The 24,033-nt window shown below is 40.4% G+C and overlaps 1 protein-coding gene across 4 annotated transcripts in view; it reads right to left on the bottom strand.

The window, feature by feature from the left end:
* Nucleotides 1–24,033, bottom strand: part of TMOD2 (tropomodulin 2) — a 65,750-nt gene that overhangs the window by 36,818 nt on the left and 4,899 nt on the right. For 2 of the 4 annotated variants that reach the window (XM_049613619.1, XM_049613618.1), the window contains exon 2: nucleotides 11,461–11,507. The exons of 1 other annotated variant lie outside the window; for it this stretch is intronic. The gene's annotated coding sequence lies outside the window, so the exon portion shown is untranslated. Of the gene's footprint in view, nucleotides 1–9,412; nucleotides 9,498–11,460; nucleotides 11,508–24,033 lie in introns of those variants that run through there. One more of the 4 variants, XM_049613621.1, reaches the window with a different exon arrangement.

Genomic DNA, 24,033 nt, shown 5'->3' with positions numbered 1-24,033 from the left:
CACTACCTTGATTGTGGTGATGGTTTCACAGGTGCATGCATGTTAAAACTTAGCAAACTGCACACTTTAAATATATGCAATTTTAAAAGATAAATATATGCAATTTGTTATATGTAAATTAAAAGATGTCAAAAAAGTCTATGTGTAAGTCTAAAGCTGCTCTTTCAATAAAGCCAAAATTATACTTTTAAGAAAATGCATCATATTTTAATTGACAGCATTTTTTCCTTAGTGGTACACAAAATATTGATGTTTTACAGTCAGTGGTATCTTAGAGCTGATAAGATTCTATTTGTTTCTGTTCCAGGATTCTACAACTATCCTCCCAATTTCACATCTTCCTGGGAAACTGACTTGCTCTCCTGATTTTCTAGATCATACCATTAATCTATCAGTCATTCACATTAAAAACTTGGACCACCCTCAGATTCCTCCCCGCCTTTTTTTAATGTTTATTTATGAGAGAGAGATAGAGAGAGAGAGAGGGAGGGAGGGAGGGAGGGAGGGGAGGGGAGGGGCAGAGAGAGGGGGAGACACAGAATCTGAAGCAGGCTCCAGGTTCTGAGCTGTCAGCACAGAGCCCGACACAGGGCTCAAACTCACAAACCGCAAGATCATGACCAGAGCCAAAGTCAGACACTTAACTGACTGAGCCACCCAGGCGCCTGTCTCCCCCTTCTTTTCATGTCCACTTGGTTAGCATCTCCTGTAGACTCTTACTGCAACAGAACTTTTCACACCACGCTTTCCTGTCACTCTTGTTTTGGACCTTTGTCCTTTGGGCCTGGATTACTCTAATCACATCTTGAAAGGTTTCTGTTCTTCCTTCTAAGCCACCAGCGCACCACAATCAGATCATCTTTCTTCACACTGCTAACAAGCCACTTCTCTGGGCAAGGACTTAACAATGGCCCCCTCTTGTCTACAGAATGAAAATTCAGACAGTCTAGCATCCAAAACTCCCATAATTTGGCTTCATATGCACTTTCTGTTTTCTGTCTTCATTACTTTCTCCAGGGAGTTACTCTACTCCAGCCAAAAAGGCTTATTTGCTCTCTGTGATAGGCAGAATAATGACACCCTACAGATGTCCAGATGCTAATCCTCAGGACCAAGAATATGTTACTTTACATGGCAAAAGGGACCATGTGGGTTAAATCAAGGATCTTAAAATAGGGAGATTATCCTGGATTATGTGGGTGAGCCCAATGTAATCACAGGGGCTCTTAAAAGATGGAAAAGGAAAGCAGAAGAGCCAGAGAAGACATGATGATAGAAGCAGAGGGTCAGAGTGATGCTGGCTTTGAAGAGAGAGGAAGGGGGTGAAAGCCAAGAAATGTGACTGCCCTCTAGGAGCTGGGAAAGGCAAGGAAATGGATTATTTTCTAGAGCTTTCAGAAAAGAGTGCAGACCTGCTGACACCTTGATGTTAGCCCAGCGAAACCTGTTTTGGATTTCCAACCTCCAAAACTGTAACATACTAAATTCTTGTTGTTTTAAGCCACTGAATTTGTGACAGCAGCAATAGGAAGCTAATACACTTTCTTACCCACACATTTCCATTTTTCAAGATAATTGTTTGAGTATCTTGTTTGCCCCTCCACATCCACTCTCCACCTTGCTCTGTGCCCCAGGAATATAATGTATTTACTGCGTGAATGGGCTCTCTTGCTCTCTGGCTTATGTTTGGCCAACAGGAGGCTCTACAAAGAAACCAGAGAGCAGGGAACAAGGAGGTTGGTCCAGAAAGTCCTCTCTATACACAGCTGCTCTCTCATCCAGCTGACTTCAGGCCTGGGAGTGGTGAAGGGTCCCTGTTGTGACTAGTGCCAGATTTCTGTCTTACTGAATTCCCTAAACCCACTCTGCGTCTTTGTAAATAGCCTCTTTATTAAAACTTCTTCAAACTGTTCATTTGAGTGTGTCCTCTGTTTCTTGTTGAAACCTTGGCTGATACAGTAATATTCCTTGGAATGCCCTGCTCTATGCTCATGGCCTATCCATGTGCTCTGCTTTTGAGACCTGGCTCAAATCCCAGCTCTGCAGGACCACAGAATGTCAGAGCTGACTGAAGCCTTAAAGAGCATCCAGTCCAGCAACATAGATGGTTTTTCTCCTACTTCCCCGGTCACTCCGTCTTGGTCTCTTTTGGCAATTCCTTTTCCTCCATCTTAACTACTGGCATATTCAGGTCCTGTTTTAGAACTTCTCTCCTACGAATCTCCCTAAGGGAACTCAACACCTCCAAAGTTTTAACTATAATCCATATCTTAAAGACCCCCAAATCCATATATTTGTCCTAGACTTTGTTCCTGAGGCCTAGGTCCAAATATTTCCAACTGCCAAGCCAACATCTTTCCTTGGCTGTCTCAAGCACCTCTGAGTACTCTCATCATTTGTCCTACCAAACAGCTTCTCCTCCTCTAGAATTTCCAGTTGGTGCCAAGAAACTAGGGAGCCATCTTTGACACGTTCTTTTTCTTGTCTTCTCCCCACCCATCCATCACCAAACCCTGTCCTTACCTGAACATGTTAGAATCCACCTATTTCACTTGTCTGCCCTGCCACATCCAGTCTTAACCCTTTGATCCTTTCTCCATACAAATGATCTTTTTAAAAAACTCTGCCTTATTGCTTAAAATTCTCCAATGGCTTCCCACTGCCTTGTGGATAAGGATCAAATTCAGAGTCTGGCCTCTGTCATCCTCATCAGCCTCATCCTGCACTGCACTCCCCATCCCCTCCTGGCTCCAGCCTCCTGGACCACCTCCAATTCCTGGATCATGCCTTATGTTGCTCCCTCTGCTCAGAGCACTAGTTACCCCACCCCACTCTCAGTTAAATGCTTTCTTGTTCATCTTCTCGCCTCATGTAAGCTTCAATTTCTCCAGAAGGCCTTGTTCAGACACCAAGACAAGGTCGGGGTCACTTCCCTCTCCCATGGCATACACCCTTGATCACAGCTCTCCTTGACTTCATTACCACTGCTTGTTTTACCTCTGTCTTCCTTGCTAATCTCTGTGAGGGTGGGAACTATACCAGTTTTGTTCAGTGTTATAATCCTGGCTCTCAACACAAGTCTTGACCCTGAGTAGGCATCCAACAAATGCAAATGAAGGAAGTGAGCTCAGAGAGGTGAAGTGACCCACTGGTCCAGAGTTCATTCCACTGCATGCCTCTACTCTGTGCCATGGAACTTTCTGAGACCACCTAAGACCACTGGAATCACTCCTCTTCCTAAATTCACACTATGTCACCAATTTGGTATTCATCCCTTGCTCTCTCATTATCTTTTCATGTTTGTCACATATATGGTTTTCTCTCCAACTCTTACCACAAACTCCCAGAGGACAGGGACAACATCATAATTCTTTATATTCTTAGGCTTCTCAAGCTCAGGTTTGTATATTCATTTAACAAATAAGTACTGAACGCTCACCTTTTTCAGATACCGCTGGGACAAGAGCACTGAACAAAACAAATGATATCCTGTGCTCCAACCAAGCTCACAGTTTGGCAGGGCAAGAGATGTTAATTAATTAGCTACAGTAACGTGTTAATACAATAGAATGGTACCCTTAAAACAAACCGCATACACTGCATTTAATGAAGGGGTATCAAAGCCAGAAGAGAGAAAAAATAGTGCATCCTCCTGGAGCACAACTTTGACTTAAAGATCTGGGGGGAAAGCTAGTTACTATCATTTAATAAAACACATAGGTATACTGCGGAGAAGAATGCAGGATTCACAGAATTGTAAAAGGCAAGTTGCAGATCTCTGGCTCATGACTGGCTGGCCTGCTTCAGCTCTGGCCTGGGCCCCACAAAGGCTCACATCTGGTCACTCCTCCCGTTGGCGATGCCACAGTGGAAAGTCTGCAAAGCGCTGCTTCAGCCTCCCCTCCGACACAGCGTCTGTCCCATGGCAAGCACTCCACGTGCAACAAGATAACGAATGTACACGCTGGAATGAAGCGAGTGCCAAGCAAGGCTTCCCAGAGTCCAGGTGGGCATGCACACCAAGTCAGTTAGGAGAACGGAAAACGGAGGAAGGACTAGAGCTGAAGGACAAATGACCTGGGTCTCCCAATCACTCTTCTATTACCCAAAGACACAAGCCCTGGGGAGGAAAACAAGGAGTGTGGCTTTCTTTGCTTCTTTGTCCACTACCTTATTTGTACAACAGCGGTATGAGAGGAAAAGCAGATACCACACCAAGCGCCCAGCCTCTGGCCCTGCCTACACACAAAGACTTGGAGCCAAAGCCAAAACAAGCAGTCCGATTTATTAAACCCCGTCCAAACCAAAGGCGAATTTTTACAAAAGACTACACAAAAAAATACTCTCAAAAACACAGTGAAAAGTTTTTAAATGGGCAAAACTGTGCCGTTAAGTTACTTTGGAGTATACATCTCTAGGAAGGCTCATAGAAAGGACAGACGCCGCACTGGGAGAGGAGGGGGCCAGGGAGGGGGCTGGAGAAGGGGGACTCAGGCTTCAACTATACTGGTGATGATTTATTCCCAAGTAGGGGTGGGGAAGTGAGAAGTTGCTATTCTTTATTATAAATCTTCAATATTTCATAATAGTTTAAAAATAACCAGTGAACCAACATGCACAAGGGTCAAATCTACATTTTCTGACAGTAAATTAGAACAAAATCGGCCTATCAATGTATCTTCCAACAAGACATGAGTTATTCCTATATATTTAATTCCTTTCTAGCTGTAGGCAAATGCAAAAATGTGTACAAAACACATAGTCTGTGGGCACCTGGGTGGCTCAGTCAGTTAAGTGTCCGACTTCAGCTTGGGTCATAATCTCACAGTTTGTGGGTTGACGCCCCTCGTCTGGGCTCTGTGCTGACAGCTTAGAGCTTGGAGCCTGCTTCGGATTCTGTGTCTCCCTCTCTCTGCCCCTTGCCCACTCACGCTCTATCTCTGTCTCTCTCTCAAAAATAAATATTTTTTTTTTTAAAAAAGCAATAACCACATAGCTTGTGTTTTAAAATCTAGCTATTTGAAGATGGCCCAGTCATGTCTATTTCTCTTTTCCTTCTTTTTCTTTCTTTCTTTTCTTTCTTTCTTAACAAGCAAATGGCTCCTGTCATATTCTGGGAAATACTTTCAGGGGATGAAGGACAGAGAATGCGGTAGGATGCGGAGGAATTTCAGGCAAAAAATAGACAAGGCAATTGAAGGGAACAAGCTGAAAGGGGAATGAGAAACAGATCTCACCAGACTGAAGACTTTGTCTCTGAGACTACGTGTTGTTAACTTCCCAAACTTGTCACACAAAATTTCCCATAGCTCAAATTGTGCTTGAAAACAGTCTCCTTTTAAGACCATGTGCCTACCGGTGAGCTACCCCCCTCCAGGTTCATAAGTCTTAAAGCAAGGGCCTTGGAGTCAACCAGCCCTGGGTGTGATGGCTACAGGTCTGTGTGCAAGAGAAGCTTTTCCAAGCCTCTGTTCTTTCCTCTGCAAGACAGGCAAAGAATAGTACTTATTTCAGAAGGTGGAGGTGACACTTAATAGGATAATGTGCGTAGCAGGCACGGTGCCTAGCACATGCAAGCCCTCAGTCAAAGCCATTTCATTTTTGCCCTTGGTCTGGGAATAGTCTTTTATTTGGGGTATTTGTTCCCTTTGTTATCTTTGTCAGGATCTGTTAAATATAGAGAGGCAGCAGCTTCTAAGAGTTCCAGGTCAGCGTTGCCAGGTGTAGCAAGCCACCATGTATAGCCTGGCCAAAGAAGGAGATAGGTTTCCACACGGGCAGACAGCAGCCAAGAAGCTTCCTGGCTGGGGCAGAAGCTCTTTAACATAGAAGTTTTAGACTCTCTGCCACACTGCTACCTGGTTTGTAATTCTCTTGGCAGGTCCTGCTTCCTGCTGCTGCCTTATCCCTTTGGCCCGATTCTGTTTTCTAAGGAGCTTCTATTTCCTGACTTCTTGCACTGCACTTGGGTATATGTGCCTTTTTAGTTTTTAACTGCCTATTGGTTCTGGCCATATTCCCTTGCCTTGCCTTCAGGAATTAATGGCTTCTCACTTCCTGACTGACACTATGGGTTCTCTACTTTCTGTCTTTTGATTCACATGCCCTCCCAGCTTCTGCCTGCTTATGTAGTCTTTGACCTATTTTGTCTCTTACTCTGGCATCTGTATTCCAGCTAGGTTTTGATCAATGTTTTGTTATGACTTATAGGTACTATGTGCACCTCGACTCGTGACTGCTTATTAATATGATATGCAAAATAATTAGCAAATGGTATGGAATGAGCACTGCCCAGTCAGAATGGTTGTCATTTCTAAATATCAGGGATGGCTGTCCCTGTACATACTGGCTGAACAGCAGCCCAGCTTACTAGACTCTAGACACCTTCAACTGTCCTGATGAGAGGCCTCTCAGGGCCGGTGCCTCATATTTGCTCCCTACTCAACTCCAGGCTTGGCACAGCTGGCCTTGTACCCTGTTTCATGAGCTCCTATTACCCACCGTCCTAGAGCTGACCTTCTCATTAGCACTCTACCCAGCTTTCAATAGGGGAAACCTGGCAACCTACTTAAAGACATGGGGTAGCCTTGAGGCCAGAACAGGAGGGCAAAACATAAACGTAGAAGTATGTATATTCCAGGTATAGCAAAAGTATCTTTGCAGCAAAAGGCTCTGTATAAAATTGTGTTGTTTCTTAAGAGTTAATTCTGTTTTCCTGCATGGACGACAGGAAGTCTCTTCTGCACATGCCTTCTATGAGCCTCTTTGAACCACTCACTTATGGTCTATAAGAAACAATTTGGTTGTATGTAATTTACCAATAAAGGGAATGAGAGGAAACCCTCTCATTTGACAGAACAACTTCTGTTCTATCAAAAGGCTGGATCTGTTCTTTCCTCAACACTCCCCTAACTCAAAATAAAAACAACCCCTGGAACTTCCTTCTATACGGACACAAATCTTGAATGTAGAGAGGAAAGAACGGTGCTTTCAGGATGGTTCTTGAGTAGGGCTAGCATTTCAAAGGTTTGGGAATTATCAATACTTTGAGGTTGGAGTTAGGGGATGTAGTATCATCAGAATAAATGATTGATAGGAACCAAGAAAAACCAAAAAAGGGGACTTCCCCTGAGCCTACGCACACCTCCAACAGGATTTTAATCTTGGAAACTCAAAGCCACGGATTCACTGCGGCTAGGTATCACTAACCGCACAGTTCCCCACAATCCTTTCTCTTTATTGACTTTCTAATTTTATTAATCTCTCCCACTTTTTTAATTTAAAAGTTCAAACTTACAGAAAGTATAAAAGAACAGTATAATAAATACCAGGATACCATTTTCTTAGATGCACTGCCATCATTTTGCTACACTCCTGAGCTTCCTCCCTCACCCTTACACTTTTCACTTTTTGCCCTTGAATTAGCTCAAAGTTGCACATTTCCTCTGATACCTGTACTTCAAACAACTAAGGACAGTGTCTTACATAACCATAGTACCACTACTGCACCTAAGAAAATGAAAAGTAATTCCATAATATTATTTAATATGCAGCCCATGTTAAGTTAAAATTCTTCCAGTTGTCTCCAAGTCATCTTTTATAGCTTTTTTTTTTTTCTGATCTAGGATCCAAAGTTCACAAATGTCAAGTGGTTGTTACATCACTTGAGTATTGTAATCTGCAATACTCCCTGTTCTCCCAACAGTCACTTTTCCAGTCTTTATGGAACACCGCATAGGTGAAATCATGACGTTATTGCATCCCCACAGGAGACTCATAATAGGTGCTGGTGTGCTTGAGCACTAGGCTGAGGTGGTAACCTCCTCATTTTTCCATTGGATGGCCACTGTTTCTCTAGGTAATTTGTGGTGAGATAATCCTATTCTCTAACAACCTCTCAAAGGTTCTGAACCCCTGGAGGAGTCCTTGCCTGAATCAGTTATGGAAGAGTTTGCACAGCGCTGGTTTTCTGGTTCTCTTATTCCCTTTGTTGTGTATTATTCAAACAATGACCCATCAGTCCTTGTCCTCTCTTTCCTCAGTGCTTTTGCTCTCTGGTTACTTCTTACTGGGGCTCCCCCCCCCCCACCTCCTGGTTGACCACATTTAACCAGCCTTGCAAGACCTTCTCCCTTTACCTGCAGATCTCATGACTTCGTCTTCAGCAAATTAAAAACAAAAGCAAAGAAACACAAGTTGCCTACCAATTTACAGTAATTTACAAACATTAAAGTGGCTGTGATACATATTTATTGGGTTCGACTGAAGAGAGTAGAGAGAGGAAATCAGTTTTATTATTTTTTTTAAATTGGATTCCTAAGCCCTGAAAAAAAATCTTTCCTTTTCACTAGGGTAAAGTCACTTGTTCTGTCACAATCAGGCTTTTTGTAATGGTGTTGAACAGAAGCGACCTCATCCCTTCAGTTCCCTCATAGGAGCATCTAGGAAGAACAGATGTTTGGAAATGATGGGCCCAAACGCCCCATTTTACACGGAGAAAGAGACTCAGAGAGGTGAAGGGGCTTGCTCAGCTCCTTAATGGTACAGCTAGGACAGGAACCCAGATTAAAAAATACCTCCTGCGATGTTCTTTTTCATTCCCTTCCCAAGTGCCTTGTGATTCGGCCGTTTAATGGGTAAGATGAAGCCGTTGCATTCACGGCCTCCTTCATTGCTAATTTGCATTTTGCCTGCATCACCTTCCCACCTTTGAATGCTTTAAGTAAAAATTCCCATTAGAAGCCTTTTATTAATATTATTATTTTAAAATCAATCTTCCTTTCTGCAGATCAGCAGGGAAAATTTAGGAAGACTCAGGGAGCACATGCTATCACTACTTTAACCAGGAAAAAAAAAAATGAAGGTCTTGAGGACCTGCAGCATCAGGCCGCTCCGATTGCCGCTTTCTCGGAGGCTGAAACGCCCGGCGGGTGACAGCTCCAGGGATCTTAAAAAAAGATGCCAGCTAGAATCCACCCTTCCCCATCTCCCGCTTTAACGATGCAGTGACAGGCACAACGCTCCAGGAGCCTGTCTAACGTTCACCGGAGAGAAGAAAGTGGGGAACAAAGCCCAGCTTGGAAAAACCCAGCCCCGCAGCGCGAAGACGGGAGACCGCGCCCTCACTGCAGCGGCCCGCCGGGCTGCCGAGGCTGCGGAGCCGCAGTGCGGAGCGTGGGACCCACACCCCGGCGGGCGCCTCCGGCCCGCGCCGCCCCGCGCCGCCCCGCACTACCCGCCCGGCCGCGGAGGCTAGAAGCGGCCCGGGTTCCGCGCGCCCGCCCAGCCGAGCGCGGACGCAGCAGAGCATCCTCAAGCCCCGCGGGGAGGGCGCGGCCGCCCACGCGCTGTGGGCCGGGGTCTGCAGACCACGCCTGGCCCCGGCCGGCCCTCACCCCCTCAGCGCGCTCACCCTTCCGTGCGCCCATCCCGGAGCCGGCGGTGCGGGCCGTAAGTCCGTCTGCCCCGAGGTAGCGGGGCCGACCGTGCAGGGGCGGCGCCGTGGCCCGGGCGAGCGCGGCGATCAACAGGCGGCTCCCGGCCGGGCGCAGCGCTGGGGCGCGCGGCGGCAGCGGAGCAGCCTGGGAAGCGTAGTTCGAGGCGGCGCGCCGCGGCCGCGCGGAGGCGGGACCCCCTGCCGGGTCCTCCCCTGCAGGTGTCCTCTCCCGGAATCTACGTCCGGAACCCGTCCCAGCTCCGCAGGCGCCGAGGACCTCAGCCTTGGGAGAAAGCTGTGCAGCCTCTTTTGAGAAGCTCGGGGCTACGGATAGGGTGGGTGGCAAAGGCTTTTCAAGCCTGTGAGGAGCAGTTGGGTGAGTGAGCATCTTTACGCGAAAGCATGAGTTTTTACAGGCTTTACTGGGGCCTAGGGCGGGGACCCGGGAAGGAGGAGTAGCTAGGGTAGATGCCTGCAGGGACGGCTTAAGGTAAGACAGGTGGGGTTTAGCAAGGCTGATTTAAAGTTTTGGGGTTAGGTTGTTGGAGAGCCCATGCAGGCGCAGTGGCTTTTACTAGATGTGAGACTAGAAACTCTGCCTATCGAGTCTTGGCAACCTCATCTGTAAAATAGGCTTAAAACCTAAACAGGTATTGTGAGGACTAAACCCATATTAGGTGCGTGTACGAAAGCACCTCTGTTAGGCACTTAACACACCCGTAATAAAGGTCCCTTCCTTGGGGGTTACAGGGGTTCCCGGGCACACTTCTTGCCTGGAAAGTCCTACCTACAATACTAAGTTAAAAACAGGTGAGCCTCATTGGGCTGGGTAAATGTTAAAACCCGCTCAGCTTGTTATTGTCAGCCTTTTAGCCCGTTAACTTCCTCCCGGAACGTACTGAAAAGTGCTGTCTGCCAGGTTCTCGGGCGCTACAAAGATAGAGAAAATACAGTCTTGTCTCTGAAGCATGAAAGTCGGGTGGGGTGGGGTGACATAGGACAAAGACAGAAATTACTCAAATATATGGCATAATGGGGTTATCTTCCAGAAGCTTTCTCTACTTAGATGTGCTGTCTCTCCTTTTTGAATGCTTTTTGCATACTTCTACTGCAACTCTTGTATATAGCGTTTATCTCAACTGTAAAAGTATGTTGAGTTTTGTAAGTGGCTGCTATGCAGTATTTTACATTATGATGACATTTGCATCTTAGGGATGTGGTGGAAGGGAAATAAACCAAAGGGATGGATGCAGCATTGCTGGTGTAATCTGCCTGAAATAGGCAAAGGGTGAATCGAGGTGAAACAGCATCATGATCTAGCATGACTTGTGCAGTTATCATGTGGAAAAAAGAAAAAACCAAACCCCCCCCAAAACAAAAAACCCCAAAACCAAACCACCAAAAAACAAAACCACAGAGGAAATTCCATATTTGAAAATAATAACACAACTTTGCATTTGTGAAAATACTTCCCTACTCAATGTTCTTACTTGATTTTGGCAACAATCTGTGAGATACAGAATGAGGATCTTCCCCCGATTTCTTAGAGGCACAGAGAAGTGATATGACTTACTCAAGGTCACCTGGTAGATCATTAAGCCTATCTTCTCTCCTTCCACCCTGCCCCCGAAGAGGGTTAGCCCTGTCTTTCCTTTGTACATTTCAAAATAGGGCCATGCCTTCCTCCAGAAGGTGGGCTGAATCAGAAAACAAAGTTAATTCTCTAAGGCTCTTGGAACTAGCATGATGAACATTGGCATACAGGGGATACTGACTGAGAGACCAGTGGGATTTCCACTATCAACTAATGGACTAATGGACTGCCTCCTCACCAGAATGACACATCTGATCTGGAAAGAGTGAAATGAAATGGAGGCATGACCAAATCAGCTGAAATCATGTTCCCAAGTTTTCTTGTCATTTGTTATTCCACATATCCTATGTGACATGATATCTTTGACTTTTTTATGTTGTGCATTTATCATAAGTCATAGCCTCTGTTAAATAAGAACAGGACTACTTACAGATCAAGCCAACAGTTTCCCCAGAGAAAGTTGATGATAGGCATAAGCTGAAAATAATAAAACAGTTTTATTCAGATTGGAAGAAACAGTAGAAAAGGTTCGATATATGAAAGATACTCAGTGATGTACCATCTTTCTCTTTTGGTTTCTTGTGGTTCCCCACAAGGAAAACGTCTGCGTGTGATAAAATGAATGGAGCATTACTTCAGATGACGACTGTGACAGGAAGCAGGCATAGGAATGGTTTCTTAAGTTAAAGTCATAGTTGGCAGCCAAAGCAAAGATATTAGAGCTCTGTGACAGTCCCAGAGCCATGCACCAGCTCCAGGAGGATGCTGACACCAAATTAAAGACAGTAAGTTGTGAAAAAGAACTTCTAATCAATCTCTGTACCATGAGGGCTAGAAGCTAGTAGATGTTAATGGATGGGGCAGAAAGGTACAACAATGAACCTTTCTATTTTTAATGTTGAAACTTAATGGAAAGATATGATCAGTTCTAGTTTGTTTAGTTCTTTAAATCTAATATCTACATCTAAAACTTTTTAAGGGAAAAATGGATGTCAGTCATACCTATGACTTATCAGCTGAAACCCATCATCATTTTTGGACCATATCTTGTAGGTTTAACTTTCAACTTGCTTTTTAGAAAATGCAAATGTAAAATTGAAACAGGTAGAGCTGGAAGGGACCTTACATATAATCTTATCTAATGTTTTTGTGTAGGTGAGGAAGCTGATATGTCAACAGTAAATGTCACTTGACACAAAGTAAAAAAATGTGGCAGTTATAATGAAATATTTTCATTATTCACAATGCAATATGTAGTATACCTCATTAGGAACATATAGCAGATACTCAACATCCATTCACATCTCTTCCTTCTTTACAGAAGTCTGTATAGGTGTGTTTACCTATTAGGGAAGGTGACCCTATTACCATCTCAGAGGTACACTCCTAAACTATCATGGGCAAGATCCTTTTGACTGGCCAGTGAGAGGTTGGGGTGGGCATGCAAACCAGTTCTGGTATGTGAGACCTGAGGAGAGGTCTGTGAAAGCCTTCTGGGAAAGATTTTCTTGCTCTTCAACAGAGACATACAGGGAAACATGCCACCATCTCCACTGATGTTGTTGCATCTGGCCGTGTTATCTGAAAGTGGCCCTTTAGGAAGCCAGCACACCGATGATGGCACAGTAAAGAGTCAGAATGACCCTGGGCCTGTGATGTTGTTGTTTAGTCAGTAAATCAATCAGAACTGGTGCTGCCCCGCTTGTAGATTTCTTGTTATATGAGATAATATCCGTATTGATGAGTCAGTTTGAGATGGATTTTTCTGTTACTTCAAGCTGAAACCATCCTACATGTTACAAATGAAAGGTAAAAGTGAATTCTTTGAATGGACTGAAGGTCTGCTTCTCAGAGTTAATAAAAGCAAACAACAACTACAGCCGCAGGCAAAAGATGGGGATATTATCACATAATGGATAGAAGTATGGGTTATAACATCAGACAGACCTGGGTTTGAACCCAAATATTTACTGCCTGGTTGACTGTGATCAATTTTTTTAAACCTCTCTAAGCTTCATTTTCTTTATCTCTAGACTGGGGACAATAATACATACCACACTAGGTTGTTATACAGATTAAATAGGATAATTTGTGTCAAGGATGCTACAAAGGACATGGTGCTTAGTAAGCACTGCAGGAGTGGCAACTATGTTGATGCACTATGAATTAATTCACATTTATAGTGTACCTGGCAGCAGGCATCTAGAAGTGAATCACTATATAATAGTGACCATGTTAAATGACATCACAGGAATGCAATCAGCAAAATCCAGAATGTGGGAAACTCTACACGACAACCCACTTCTTCAATAATTGCAAGAAAAATAAAAGAGGGAGAGTTTATGGATACACAGAAACATAAGAGACAAATAATGAAATACAATGCGTGGTACATCTTGATTTGCACAAAGCAGCTGTCTAAAACATCACATTTATGAGAGAACTGAGGGACATTAGAATATAGGATATTTGATTATATTAAGATATTTTAAATTTTTTAGATGTGATAATGGTACCATATTGTTTTTAAAGAGTCCTTATCTTTTGGAAAGATACTACTGGATATTAGTGAAAAAATACTGAATATTTGAAGAAGAAATAATATCTGGGTACTTTAAAAATAATCCAGTGTGGGAGTGGTAGTAGGGTGGCAGCATCAGGGTATAGATGAAACAAGATTGGCCATGAGTTGATAATGATTGAAGCTGGGTGATGCACCCATTCTCTCTACATTTTTCAAAACAGCTTCATTGAGATATATTTAATTTATGATAAATTCACCTTTTTAAAGTATACAATTTGATGGTTTTTAGTACATACACAGAGTTAATTATCACCCAATCTGACTTTAGAACATTTTCAAAATCCCCCCCAAAAACCCCATGCACATTAGCTGACATTATTCCCCCTCCCCCCATAATGCCAGACCCTGGAAACTGCTAATCTATTTTGCCTTCTCTGGATTTGCTTGTTCTGGACTTTTCACATAAATGAGATATGTGGTGTTTTGTGACTCCTTCTTTCACTTAGCATAATGGTTTCATGGTTCATCCATGTTGTAACATATACCAGTACCTTTTTTTTTTTTATGGCCAAATAACATCCTACTCTATGGATGTGCCACATTTTCTTTATTTGTCAGTTGATGGACATTTAGGTTGATTCCACATTTTGGATATTATGGATAATGCTGCTATGCATATCTGTGTACATTTTGTATAGACATGTTTTCATTTCTCTTGGGTATATACGTATGTATAGAATTGGTAGGTCATGTGGTAAGTTTATTTTTAGCATTTTGAGGCACAGCCAAACTGTTTTCCAAAGCAGCTGAACCATTTGACATTTTTACCAGTAATGTATGAGGGTTCCAATTTCTCCATATCTTTGCCATCACTTGCTAATGTCTGTCTTTTTTGTTTTTATTATAGCCATTCCAGTGAATGTGAAGTAGTAGCCCATTGTGATTTTGATGTGCATTTCTCTAATGACTAATGATAAGCATTTTTTTAATGTGCTTATTGGCCATTTTTATATCTCCTTTGGAGATATTTCTATTCAAATCCTTTGCATTTTTTTCCAGGTGTACAACATAGTGATTTGACAATCCTATACATTATGAAATGTTCACCACAAATTTAGTTATCATCTGTTGCCATACAAAGATATTACAATATTATTGACTATATTCCCTATGTTGTACTTTCATCCTGTGACTTACTTATTTTATAACCAGATGCTTGTACCTTGTAATTCTCTTTACCTGTTTCATCTATCCCCTGACACCTCTCTTCTCTGGCAAACATCAGTTCTTTGAATTTATGAGTTTGTTTCTGTTTGTTTTGTGTTTTAGATTTCACATGTGAGTGAGATCATATAGTATTTCTCTTTCTCTGACTTATTTTACTTGTCACACTACTCTCTAGGTCTACCCGTGTTATTGTGAATGGCAAGATTTCATTCTTTTTATGGCTGAGTTATATTCCATTGTGTATATACACCACATCTCCTTTATCCATTCACTATTGATGGATACCTAGGTTGCTTCCATATCTTGACTCATGTAGATAATGCTGCAATAAACATAGGGGTGAATATTATTTTTGAACTAGTATTTTTGTTTCCTTTGAGTAAATACCTAGTAGTGGAATTACTGGATTTTGTGGTATTTCTATTTTTAATTTTTTGAGGAACCTCCATGTACTGTTTTCCATAGAGGCTGCACCAATTTATATTCCCACCAACAGTGCATAAGTTTTCCCTTTTCTCCACATCCTTGGCAACACTTGTTTTTTCTTGTCTTTTTGATACTAGCCATTCTGACTAGTGTGAGGTGCTCCTTGTGGTTTTGATTTGTCTTTCCCTGATGACTAGTGATGTTAAGCATCTTTCCACATGTCTGTCGGTCATCTATATGTCTTCTTTTTTTTTTTTAATTTTTTTAACGTTTATTTATTTTTGAGACAGAGAGAGACAGAGCATGAACGGGGGAGGGTCAGAGAGAGAGACACACAGAATCCGAAACAGGCTCCAGGCCCTGAGCTGTCAGCACAGAGCCCGACGCGGGGCTCGAACTCACGGACCGCGAGATCATGACCTGAGCCGAAGTTGGCTGCTTAACCGACTGAGCCACCCAGGTGCCCCTGTATGTCTTCTTTAGAAAAATGTCTCTTTGGGTCCTCTGCCCATTTTTAAATTGAATTGTTTTTTTAGTGTTGAGTTGTAGAAGTTCTATATGTTCTTTGAATACTAGCTCATTATTGGATATAGCATTTACAAATATCTTCTCCCATTCAGAAAGTTGTGTTTTCATTTTGTTGATGGTTTGCTGTGCAAAAGTTTTTTAGTATGATGTAGTCTCAATTGTTTGTTTTTGCTTTTGTTTGCCTTGCCTAAGGAGATGGATCCAGAAAAATATTGCTAAGGCTAATGTCTGAGAGTTTATTGCCTATTTTTCTTATAGGAGTCTTATGGTTTCAGGTCTTAAATTTAGGTCTTTAATCCATTTTGAGTTTATTTTTGAGAATGCTGTAAGAAAGTGGCCCAGTTTTATTCTTTTGCATGTAGCTGTCTGGTTTTCCCAACACCATTTATTGAAGAGATTTTTTTTCTCCAAGTGTACTTGCCTCCTTTGTCCTAGACTAGTTGGCCTTATAAATATGGGTTTATTTCTGGGCTTTCAATTCTATTCCATTGATCGATGTGTCTATTCTTGTGTCAATACTGCACTGTTTTGATTACAATAGCTTTGTAGTACAGTTTGAAATCTGGGATTATAGATACCTCCCTCCAGCTTTGCCTTTCTCAAGATTGCTTTGGCTATTGGGAATCTTTTGTGGTTCCATAAATATTTTAGGATTTTTTTGTTCTAGTTCTGTGCAAAATACTATGAATATTTTGATAGAGACTACATCAAATCTGTAGATTACTTTGGGCAGTATAAACGTTTTAAAAATATTATTTCTTCCAATCCATGAGCATAACATATCTTTCTATTTATTTGTATCATCTTCACCTTCTTCCTTCAATGTGTTATAGTTTTCAGAGTGCAGGCCTTTCACCTCCTTGGTTAAATTTATTTCTAGGTATTCTATTCTTTATGATGCAGTTGTAAATGGGATTATTTTCTTAATGTCTCTTTTTAATTGGGTTGTCTTCTCATTGTTGATCTGTAAAAGTTTTTTTTTTAATATGTTCTGGTTATATATCTTTTATCAGACAGGTGATTTGCATATATTTTCTCCCATTCTGTGGATTGTTCTTTTTTTTCACTTTCTTGATGGTATCTTTTCATAAGTACCCTTTATCAGTTTGAGGTTTCTGCCTATTCCTACTTTGTTTGATAGTTTTATCATGAAAGGGTGTTGGATTTCACCAAATTTTTTTCCTGTATCCATAAAGATGATCATGTGGGGTTTTCCCTTTGTTTTATTAATATGGTATATTATATTGATATTTCAGATGTTCAATGAACTTTCTTAGGTTAAATCCCATCTGGCCATGGTATATAATCCTTTTTACATGTTGATGGATTTGATTTGCTAATATTTTGCAGAGAATTTTTACCTCCATATTTATGAGAAATGTTGGTCTGTAGTTTTCTTTTGATGTCTTTAATTAGTTTTGGTATCAGAGTAATATTGGCCCTATAGAATGACTTAGAAAGTATTCCCTCTTATTTTTTGGAAGTATTTGTGAAGAATTGGTATTAATTCTTTAAATGTTAAGTAGAATTAACTCATGAAGCCTTTCGGCCTTGGCTTTTCTCTGTTGGAAATTTCAAAATTACTAATTCAGTCTCTTTGCTTTTTCTACATATATTCGGAATATGTAGGGACACCTGGGTGGTTCAGTTGGTTGGGGGTCTGGCTCTTGATTTTGGCTCAGGTCATTGTCTCGTGTTTCGTGGGTTTGAGCCCTACATTGGGTTGTGCACTGAGAGTGTAGAACCTCTCTCACTCTCTCTCTGCCCCTCCTCTGCTTGCATGCACACTCTCTCTCAAAATTAATAACCTTAAAAAAAAGAATATGTATATCTTCTTGAGTCAGTTTCATTAGTTTATGTCTTCCTAGGAATTTGTCCATTTCATCTAAGTTATCTAATTTATTGGCATATAATTCTTCATAGTATTTATTATCTTTTTTATTTCTGTAAAGTCAATGGTGATGTCCCCTCTTGTACTCCTAATTTTAGTATGTGACTCTTTTCTCTTTTTCTGTTGGTCAGTCTAGCTAAAGATTTGTCAATTTTGTTGATCTTTTCAAAGAACCAACTTTTTTCCCCCTTTTCTCTATTGTTTTTCTAGTCTCCATTTAATTTATTTCTACTATAGTCTTTATTAGTTTTATCATGGCCTAGATGGTTTCCCTGTGAATTCTACCAAGCATTTGAGAAAGAAATGATACCAATTCTCTGTATGTCTTCCAGAAAATGGAAGCACAGAGAATACTTCCTTATTCATTCTGTTAGGCCAGTATTACCCTAATAACAAAACCAAAGACATTACAAGAAAAGAATTACAGACCGATATCTTTCATAAAAATAGAGGCAAAAGTCTTCAACAAAATATTAATAGATTGAATCTAACAATGTATAGGGAGAATGATCCATTATGACCAAGTGGGATTTTTTCCAGGTATGCAGGTCTGGTTCAACATTCAAAAAAACTAATGTAATCCATTAAATCAACAGGCTAAAGAAAACAATCATGTAATCATACCAATAGATACAGAATAAGCATTGAACAAAATTCAACATTCATTCATGATAAAAAGCTCCCAGAAAACTAGGAATAGAGGGGAACTTCCTTAATATGAAAAACAACGGCGAAAAAAAAAAAAATACAGATCGCATGATACTTAATGATGAGAAGTGAGATACTTTTCCCCTAGGATCAGAAACTAGGCAAGGTTGTCTCCTCTTGCCAATTCTTTTTTTTTTTTTTTTATGTTTATTTTTTGAGAGAGAGAGAGTGTGTGTGTGTGAGTGGGGAAGGGGCAGAGAGAGAGGGAGACATAGAATCTGAAGCAGACTCCAGGCTCTGAGCTGTTAGCACAGAGGCTGACTTGGGGTTTGAACTCAAGAACTTCAAGATCATGACCTGAGCCAAAGTTGGATGCTTAACTGACTGAGCCACTGAGGTGTCCCTCCTCTTGCCATTTCTATTCCACATTGACTAGAAGTCGTAGTTAATGCAATGTGAGAAGAAGGGTTGGGAGAAGGTTATATACAGATTGGGAAGGAAAAAGTAAAACTGTCTTTGTTTATAGATGCATAATTTTTATGTAGGAAATCCCAAATAATCATCGAAAAAACAAACAAATTAACCCTGGAACTACTAAGTCATAACAAGGTTGTAGATACAAGGTCAATATACAGAAGTCAATTGCTTTCCTATAATCGGAAGTTGAAATTAAAAATGCAACACCATTTACATTAGTACCCTCCTCCCCACAAAAAAGCAAAGAAAGAAAAAATACTTAGGTATATTTATAATATCTATGTGAGAGGAAACAACAAAACTCTGATGAAAGAAATCAAAGAAGATCTAAATAAATGACAAGATATTTCATGTTCATGGAGAGAAAAACTCAATATTGTTAGGATGTCCATTCTTCTCAGTTTGACCTGTAGATTTAATGCAATGCAATCAAAATCCCAGCAGGTTATTTTGTAGATGTCAACAAACTGATTCCAAAATTTATATGGAAAAGGGCGCCTGGATGGCTTAGTTGGTTAAGCATCTGACTCTTGATTTTGGCTCAGGTCATGATCTCACAGTTAGTGAGATTGAGCCCCATTTTGGGCTCTGTGCTCAGAGCACAGAGCCTGCTTGGGATTCTGTCTCTCCCACTCTCTTTGCCCCTCCCCTCCTAAAAATAAATAAATAAACTTAAAAAAAAAATAATCCAAAATTTATATGGAAAGACAGAAGATCCAGAATAGCCAATATAATACTGAAGGAGAACAAAGTCAAAGGACTTACACTACTCAGCTTCAAGAATTACTATAAAGCTACTGTAGTCAAGATAATGTGGTATTGGTGAAACACAAATGAATCAATGGAACAGAACAGAGACCCCAGAAATAGACTCACACAAATATGGTTATCTCATCTTTGAAAAAGAAGCAAAGGAAATTTAATGAAGAAAGGATAGCCTTGGTGCGCCTGGGTAGCCCAGTTGGTTGAGTGTCTGACTTCAGCTCAGGGCATGATCTCATGGCTTGTGAGTTCGAGCCCCACATTGGGCTCTGTGCTGACAGCTTGAAGCCTGGAGCCAGTTTCAGATTCTGTGTCTCCCTCTGTTTCTCTGCCTCTTCCCTGCTTACACTGTATCTCTCTCTCAAAAATAAGTGAACATTAAAAGAAATTAAAAAAAAAAAAAAGGATAGTCTTTTCAACAAATGGTGCTGGAACAATTGGACACCCAATTGAACACCCAAAAGTGTTCCGACTTTTTCCTGTTCACAAAAATTAACTCAAGATGGATGAGAGATCTAAATACAAAACACAAAACTACGAAACTTCTAGAAGATAACATAGGAAAAAATCTAGGTGACTTTGAAATTGGCAAGGACTTTTTAGACAACACCAACAGTAGATCCATGAAAGACAAAATTGGTAAGTTGCACTTGATTAAAGTTGAAAACCTCTGCTCTCAGAAGGACATTGTCAAAAGATTGAAAAGGCAAGCCACAGAGTGAGGAAAAAATATTTGTTGGCAAAGATGTGGGGAAGTTGGAACCCTCGCATGTTAACAGTGGGAATGTAAAATGCTACAAGGGCTATAAAAAACAGTTAGGCGGTTCCTCAAAAACCTAAACATAGAATTACCATATGACCCAGCAATTCCACTCCGGAGTATCTGTCCAGAGAAACTGAAAGCAAGCACTTGAACAGATACTTATATATCAGTGTTCATTGCAGCATTATTTATAATAGCCATAAGTTAGAAACAACCCAATTGTTCATCAACAGATAAATGGAAAAACAAAATGTGATATATCCATACAATGGAATATTTTTCAGCCATAAAAAGAAATGAAGTTCTATTAAAAATATTTTTGTTATTTAAATGTATTTGACAATGTTATATTAGTTTCAGGTGTACAACATAGTGATTCAACAATTCTTTACCCAGTGTTCACGGTAAGTGTAGTTACCATCTGTCACCATACAGCCTAATACAGTATTATTAGCTTTATTTCCTATACTTTGGTTTTCATTTCTGTGACTTGTTTACTTTAGAGCTGCAAATTTATACCTCCTAATCCCCTTTACCTATTTCATCCATCCCCCATGCCCACCTTTCTAGTAACCACCAGTTTGTTCTCTGTATTTATGAGTTTTCCTTCCTTCCTTCCTTCCTTGCCTCCTTCCTCCCTTCCTTCCTTCCTTCCTTCCTTCCTACCTTTTTCTTTCTTTCTTTCTTTCTTTCTTTCTTTCTTTCTTTCTTTCTTTCTTTCTTAGATTCTACATATAAGGGAAATTATATGGTATTTGTCTTTCTTAGTCTGACTTATTTTACTTATAATACCCTCTAGGTTCATCTGAATGAAGTTCAGATACATATTACAGTATGGATGAGCCTTCAGGATGTTATGCTAAATAAAATAAGCCAGACACAAAGGGACAAATATTCTAAGTTTCTACTTACATGAAATATCTAGAATAGGCAAATTCATAGAGACAGTAGATTAGAGGTGACTGGGGACTGGGAAAGGCAAAAATGGGGAGTTATTGCTTAGCTGTTACAGTTTCTGTTTGAAGTGATGAAAGGTTTTAGAAATAGACAGTGGTGATGGTTGCACAACACTGTGAATGTAATTAATGCTACCAAACTGTATACTTAAAAATGGTTAAAGTGGGCACATCTGGCTGCCTCACTTAGTAAAGCATGTGAGTCTTGATCTCAGGGTCATGAGTTCAACCCCCACACAGGGTGTAGAGCTTACTTAAAATCTTTCTTAAAATGGCTAAAGTAGTTAGTTTTAGGGGTACCTGGGTGTCTTAGTTGGTTAAGCATCTGACTTCGGCTCAGGTCATGATCTTCCGGTCCATGAGTTCAAGCCCCACGTTATGCGCTGTGCTGTCATGACAGCTCAGAGCCTGGAGCCTGCTTCAGATTCTGTGTCTCCCTCTCTCTGTGCCCCTACCCCACTCATGCTCTGTTTCTCTCCCTCTCTCTCTCAAAAAATAAATATCAAAAACATTTTTTAAGTAATTAATTTTATGTTTTATATATTTTACCACAACTAAAAAAAAGCTAATGTTATATGAATATGCAAAAAACCATTGACTCACATACTTTAAATGGATGAATTGTATGGCATGTGATTTATTTCTCAAAAAAGCTGTTCATGCAATTATATAAGTTTAGCACAATTTGCTTTTCTATTCTGCTTTTGATGTGTAATTGTTTCATCTGTTTTTTGTTATTCTGAACATTGCTACAATGGACATTCTCATGTTTCCTGGTGTATAGGTGCAAGGTTTTCAACAGGGCATATACAGTTTCTAGTTTTGGAATTTCTGATTTGTAGAAATGAACATGTACAGTTTTGCAAGATAATGGTAGAGTGCTTTTCAAGGTGATTGTACCAATTGTACTTGTCCTAGCACTGCATAGAATCCTACCTTCACCAATAACTGGTCTTGCCAAACTTTTGCCAATCTGATGAATATAAAATAGTTACTCTTTGTGGCCTTAAGGTGAATTTTTCTGATTATTAATGAGGTTGAGCATTTTTCACATGTTTATTTACCACTAAGATTTTTTTCTTCTATAAAATTCTAGTTATGCCATTGAGGTATTTGTGTTTTTTTGTTGTTATGTAGGAGTTAGCTTTTCAAATATTCTAGATATTAACCTTTGGTTGGTTGTATATGTTACAAATGAAACATTCTTTGTTATCAGTATTTATGCACTTTTTAAATTCAGATAGCCTAAGTTCAAATAATGAAGAATACCTAGATTTTCAGAATCTATTTGGTTCCTGATTTTCATATAAAACTTAGCTAGAGTTTGGAGCACAAGGTGGCTCAGTTGGTTGAGCATCCAACTTCGGATCAGGTCATGACCTTGGTTGGTAGGTTGAATCCTACATTGGGCTCACTGCTGTCAGAGCAAAAACTGCTTCAGATCCTCTGCCCCGCTCTCTCTCTCTGCCCCCTCCCCCCAAATAAATAAAAACATTAAAAAAATTAAGAGTTAGCTAGGGTTTGAATACTAAGGTACAATTCAAAGATTTTATTCAAATGTTTTCGTTTCCTGGGACATCTGTATCTTCTTCTAGCTTCTAATTTAATTTTTCTTTAAGGTATCTTTTTGTTAGCAGAAGTCCTTAATTTTAATGTTCTCATGCTTACCAATCTTTTATGAATAATGCTTTTTTGTCTTGATAAATAAGTATTTTCTTTTTTTTTTTTAATGTTTATTCATGTTTGAGAGGCAGAGACAGAGTGTGAGCAGGGCAAGGACAGAGAGAGAGGGAGACACAGAATCTGAAGCAGGCTCCAGACTCTGAGCTGTCAGCACAGAGGCCAAAGCAGGGCTCCAACTCATGAACCATGAGATCATGAAGTTGGTGCTTAACTCACTGGGCCACCCATGTGCCCCAAGAAGTATTTTCTTATCCTGAGATCATAAGGATATTTTTCTGTATATTCTTCTGAAGGTTTTAAAAGTTTTGTCTTTCATATTGAAGTCTGTAATCCATCATAAGTTAAATTTTGTATGTGGTAGGAAGTGGAGATCTAGCATGGGGATGACCAATTGTCCTGAAGTCTTCTATTTCATAGCCATTCCCAGTGATCTACACTGCCACCTGTGTCATAGATGAAGTTCTCATACATTTATGATTCTATTTCTGGATGCACTATTGGTATCCATTAGTCTCCCAGCATGAATAACATCCTGTCCTAAATATTGCTCCATAATAATTCTTGATGTCTGGTAAGGCAGTTTCCCTTTGCTTATTCTTCAGAAGTATCTTGGCTGTCTGTGGGTCTTTGCTCTTCCATATCACCTGTAGAATTAGCTTGTCATGTTTCTTGCAAACCTATATTGGGATATTAATTGCTGCTGCACAGAAGATACAGATTAATTTGTATTTTGAGTCTTCCTGTCTATAAACATAGTATAGTGGTTTTTTTTATTTAAGTCTTCTTTAATATATTTTAATAAACTTAAATTTTTTTTCTTTTTAAAGGTCTTATCCTTTCTTAGATTCATTCCTCAGTTCCATCTATTCTGTCATTTAATCTATTAATGTTTTAATATTAAGGCACCCTTGGATTTTTGGGATAAAGTCCATGTTCGTGATGGATTATTTTTTGTAAGCATTGCTTGATTTGGCTTCACAATGTCTTAAGATTCTTAGATCCATGTTTCTGAGTAGGATGCCTTTCTCAGCTGGTTTGGGTCATAGTTATAGGATTGGGTGTGTGGTTATACACTGAACTGATTTGGGCATTGTTCCTGCTTTTGTTCTCTTTTTTTT

Source organism: Panthera uncia, assembly GCF_023721935.1.
Source record: "Panthera uncia isolate 11264 chromosome B3 unlocalized genomic scaffold, Puncia_PCG_1.0 HiC_scaffold_1, whole genome shotgun sequence".
Classification (NCBI taxonomy): Eukaryota; Metazoa; Chordata; class Mammalia; order Carnivora; family Felidae; genus Panthera; species Panthera uncia.
The sequence above is the reverse complement of the archived record's forward strand: the minus strand, read 5'-3'. Positions and strand labels throughout refer to the sequence as shown.